Below are 6,008 nucleotides of genomic sequence, written 5' to 3'. Positions count from 1 at the left end.
ATAAATATTTGTTTTTGGAAGATTTGGATAATTGCAGTGGCTTAAATGAATTCTTAAAATAAACAAACGCTTAATAATTGAACATTTCATAAAACGAGTTTGAAAAAGAAGTGCATGTATGTTAAATACAGCTGAATTACTTCATAACGCATAACACTCTCCGCCAAGATATTCCAAACACAGAGATCCCAAATGCAATTACCTATATCAGAGGTCTCATTTATCCCATTTACAGATTTGTTGTAGTTTACCATAATTTTATTCATTTGCTATTAATATGTTATTCTTCTGTATTCTATCGACCTCAGCATTACCTCATATGTACGGACACTCAAAATTCAAATAAGGTGCACCGCACGAAAAAACTATAAGACCATGATGATTATGATGATATCTATTAATGCAATAATAGAAAAATGTCTCATTACGGAAATTATTAACATGCAAATTCTTGTTCTGTGTAAAATGAAATAATTATGAGACCAAAAGAATTTCCTTTTAATTTAAAAGTGTACGTGTAAGTTATTACTTTAAAATTATTATACTGTTATTAGAGTTGCTTTTGATCACTTTATCACGCTCGCATATTTATGTGGTTGTTTTGGTTTAGAAACAAAACCTATGTCGCGCGGAAAAGCTTTGTCTGAATTTGAGCAGAGACAAATTTTAGCATGTAGAGAAAGAAGCCTTACAATGTGAGAGATTGCTTCAAAACTAAAAAGAAGCAGAGCTTCGCTTTTGCATAACATCCATTTGAAAGAAAAGTACGGATGTACCAAGAGAAATGGTAAAGAACCAAAACTTAGCGCTAGAGATGCTCGGGAAAGCAAACGTTTATCTATAAATAAATAAAATGGATGTGCTGAAATTAAATACACTCTTAATTTCAAAGATACTACCCGTTGTGTGCAATAAATTTTGCAAGCGGATTCTTGTCTAGAATATGTAAAAAGAATAACGAATGTGTAGGCATGAGAAACGGGAGAATAAGGTTTAGAGAATGGGTCGTAATTTCGGAGGGGTTATTAGTGTCAAAGGAAAATCACCTTTATGTATCATATCCACAAAATTGAATAGTGTCAAATATAAAAAACTTCTAGACAAAGTACTTAATACCTTTTTTGACGATAATTTCGATGAGCAATGGATTTTCCAGCATGGCAATAAATCCGTTCATGCTTCAAAACAGAAGTTTTAGAATAGCCTGCTGCAGCCTTGACCTTAAACCAATCGAAAATACAATATATGGGCAATACTTTCTTAATCGGTTTTCAAAAATGGCAGACATTTTTATAGCGCTAATGTTGAATGGTAAAAAATGTATCAAAATATTATAAAAACCTTAATCAAATCGATGCCTTAATCAAATCCATTTCAACAAGTTATGATCAAAAGACGACCCAACATAAATTACTAAGTTGCAAAGTACCTATAAACGTATCCCATGAATTTGTTTTTAATCCTTTTTTCTATAGTTCAATAAAATGGGAGTTTTACAAGGATTTGTGTATATGTGTTGATTACGATTTGAAGTATATTGGAGTTTTGGTCAGTCGGTAATTTTTTTTTATGTTTATAAAGAAAGAAAAGAGAAGACATTGGGCAATTTTCAAGCATTTTGTTTTTTTTGTGATGTAGTTCCGTAAATAAAATCGAAATGTGATATGATGTTTTTCAAACTATCGCATGGAGAGTTTATTAATGACTAAAACTGATTGAGAAAGACCAATGGCGAAGATCGAAGAACTGTCATAATTTCACTATACAGCAGCTTTAATTACAGATCGCTATGTAGTAGACAAAGAAGAAGTTTTTCACCTATGCCAATATTTAATATTCCGCTAATACAGATATATGTCAAGTGTAGTCCAAATAGTGGTTTTCTTTTAAAATTTCTAAGAAACGAACAAAAATCATTTTTTTCGGTATGCTATTCATTCATTCGAAATACCAAATATTCCATTATTTATTAAATACGAATTCATTCATGTGTTGCATTCTCTTAACCTAGTTTTTAGCTATATCCACAAAAAGTTTGCTCGATATTTGCCTTAAAGGAATCGTTACTGAATTCTTCGCATAACATACGGTACCCAACAAAAAAATCTAACGGCGTCTGTTCGTTTTGTTTTTCACCATTAGTTTGGCAGCATAGCCTGTAATTGGTAGCACTTACAATTGAATGTATACATAAACATGAAGTTCTATGAAGTAAATTAGAAAAGTATTTCAGAGATATACTTCACAGATAACAATTGAACTGATTAGCTCTTGAAAACCCCTGATTTTCAGTAGAAATCGCGTTTTTGAATGAATTTTCGACATCAATTATTGTGGAAGAATGTTACAAATTGTTTTTGTTTCTTCTTTTTCGTACTACAAAAACAGAAGTTTTATATCACAGCCAACACCCATTAACATGACCCGGGTCGTTAAAGTGGGAATTGATAATGATAATGATATGAACTGTGTTCTTATGTATCTTCCTTGTATTACTATGACAAAACCATTATAAAATGAGACAATATGGAAAATTAAAACATTTCGTTAAAAGAGATGTATATCTATGTGCATAAGTATATGGTATATACCATAAGTAGAGTTCGGTTCGCTTGAGTAGAGGCAATACTGTTTATGGAAGAAAATGGTTATTAAAGCAACCGTATTTGAATATATTTACATATATTATATTTGAATATATTTGCATATATATTTGAATATATTTACATATTGTGCTTGATTTATTGGTTCACTTGAATAGAAGCAGTCAGTTTGCATACATTATTTGCACATTAAAGCTGTAAAAAAGGATCGTTTTTAAGCATTCATTGGGTTTGGTCGAAAAATTTTTAATTCTATATTAATAAAATGGGAAAGCAGAAAAGTTTAACAGATCGCAAAAACAATCTCAACTTCAGAGGTACTTTCAAATCGCCCAAAAGATTGGTTGAAGTCCAAACGTTGTGAATCTTTACGCGAAAGAAGGTGACTCCTGTGATAACATTTAGAAAGTAAGAAGTACGATGGTTTTGATACTGAAGGAAATTCGCAAAATCATTAGGATTGCATAAAATTTCGCCTTTCCAACAGCAAAAATTAAAGAAATGGCAAATCTTGCAGCCAAATCGCAAATCTGCCGTTCGAAGGCTAATCTAAAAGCGCCATATTTGAAGTATAAAAAAAAAATCTATGGGGATGGTTTCCTTGTAGACAAAATTTCTTTAATTCGAATCATTAAAACGATTCATCAGCGTGTTTACGAAGTAATTTAAAAACAAAGCGACAGCACAAACTATTGAGATTTAAATAACATGTGTGAAAAACCAAATTTCCTACATTTGTTATTATTTATTTATTTATTATTTTTTCTTAGTGCCTCTATCCCAGTGAACGAATAAAGTATTACAGCTGCTGAAGTTTCACTGCTGCGAAATACCGTTAGACGGAATAATTTTTTCATGCATGCTTATTTTCGAGCAAAATACGGTATTCACTTGAATTATAAGAAAATCTTGGATTATTAGGTCAAATACGGTGGCTTTAATAGCCATTTTCTTCCATAAAAATTGTTGCCTCTAATCAAGTGAAATAGACTGTATATTAGATTAAGACGTATGTATATAAACATAATAATAATAAAAAACTAAAGCGATGGAAGTATTTGCATGATAAGTTTTACCATAAAATTGGAAAAGTTTTCACATAAAAATAAAATCTAAACTTTATTCGTAATTCTAAATCAGTATAAATCAATTATTTGAACGAATTAGAAATTAGAACGAATTAGTATTAATTAAAAAAAGTTTTAGATAAAATTGCAGAAGCTTATTAACAAGCAGTAAAGCAGTATTTTCCACCAACCGTGTAACCTATTTCTATTAAGAACTTAACTGCAGTTAAGAGTTTCAGAAATATCTAATTTTTCTGTATTTTTATGTAAAGGGGACCGTCAAAAAATTCGTGAGTTTTCAAAAGCTTCGGGGCATCTCTGAAGAAGATATATATAACGGGTGATTTTTTAGCTATTATCTTTTTAAACAGTTGGTCTAAACAGCTGACGCACGTTTCGTGTTTTGTTTCACTGTCAAACATCTTCATTTTGGTCTATAATTCAACCATCAATCGTCTTACAAACGAACAACGCTTGCAAATCACTATCAATTATCCATTCGTCGCCGTTCGCAGCAATTGGGCCTCTGTAACTCAACAACGTCGAAAATTTTGCGAAAGGATTTAGGTGTGAAGCCTTTCAAAATACAGCTGGTGTAAGAATTGTAGTCGAACGACCTACCGCAAAACAGAATTTTTGGTGAAAGGGCTCTTGGAAAGTTGGCCGAAGATCCACTTTTTTATCGAAAAATAGTGTTCAGCGACCAAGCTCATTTTTGGAACAATGGGTATGCAAATAAGCAGAATTGTCGATTTTTTAGTGAAGATGGGCCAGAAGAATTGCAAGAGCTACCAATGTATCCAGAAAAGGTCACAATTGGGGGCGGTTTATGAGCTGGAGGTATCATTGGACCGTACTTCTTCAAAGATGCTGCGAATCGTAACGTAACTGTGAATGGTGAGCGCTACCGTGAAATGATATCTAACTTTTTTTTGCCCAAAATGAAAGAGCTTGACTTGCATGACATGTGGTTTCAGCAAGACAGTGCCACATGACACACAGCACGCGTAACAATGGACTTATTGAGAGGCGAGTTTGGTGAACTTTTTATTTCACGTTCCTGACCTGTCAATTGGCCACCCAGATCGTGCTATATAACGCCTTTAGACTATATTTTGCGGGGCTATGTTAAAGCTCATGTCTATTCAGACAAGCCTGCTTCAATTGACGCATTGGAAGACAACATTAAAGCATTTATAAGTGAGATACCGGCCGAAACATTAGAAAGAGTATGCCGAAATTGGACTAAGCGGATGGACCATTTAAAGCGCAGTCGCGGTCAACATTTGCATTAAATAATCTTCAAACATTAAATTGTGTGGACTGTACTATCGATTTACGTGTGTTTTTTTGAAAAACTTTCTTATAGCTCTTAAAAAATCACCCTTTATATACATATATAATTGACCTTAAATCCCTTATTGACTGCTTGACCTAGCTTTTCCTCCAACTTTGGCTGTGCGTCTTGATATATTTTCACATACGGAAATACACTCGGAGGTTTACCATTGCCTACCAAGACCAGAGACAAACCCATTTGTCTACGGCGGTTGCCCGAATACTTCCAGCGATGTCCAAGCGCCTCTTAGCCACTTAGCAACATGCTAAGGCCAGTGCTTCCAAGTACAAGTAGGGATGTCTTTTTTTATTATTACATTTATATTTATATTGCATAATTTAAGCGGGATCCATTGAAAAAAATCGAATTACATAACAGTTTGAGTGAGTAGTAAGGAACGGGATGCTTGCCTTTGGAATGTCTTACAACGGGATCAAACCATTGTGCTTAGTTTTAGGCGATGGAATTACATATCAGTTCGCTAATTTATTGCTGTCAATCACATGCAAAGGTAGATTCTAGGGAATTTTAAATTTTATTCATTACTTGCTATGTGGTTGGTAAATATGAAAGCAGCTATTGATTCTTGTAACCTGAGTTTACGCTTACTTGCAGTCGAACTGTGCGATTTGTTTAAATGTGAAAATTTCCATTCCATATGACCGCCACATCTACGTATGCAAACATACTTAATATGTAATTCTAGGCAAAGACGAAACAAGTTGCGGGCCGAACAAAGTCCGTTATGTACTGCAAAATTTGTATACACAAAATTACTACTTTTATATCAAACATAAATACGTAGTTAATTGGAAATAACACTCGAGACTTAAATATCGGAGCTGATGCCTTTACATAAAGGTTCATAAAGCTCTGAAATCAGACAGTGATTTAAACATTTTTCAAATCTAACAGCGATCTTGACTACAATTATATTTCTCAAACTTTACAGTGTTCTCAACAGCAGTTACATACTTGGTGCAAATAACATATTATATA

This window comes from Anastrepha ludens, chromosome X (assembly GCF_028408465.1).
Source record: "Anastrepha ludens isolate Willacy chromosome X, idAnaLude1.1, whole genome shotgun sequence".
In the NCBI taxonomy this organism is placed as follows: Eukaryota; Metazoa; Arthropoda; class Insecta; order Diptera; family Tephritidae; genus Anastrepha; species Anastrepha ludens.
The sequence above is the reverse complement of the archived record's forward strand: the minus strand, read 5'-3'. Positions refer to the sequence as shown.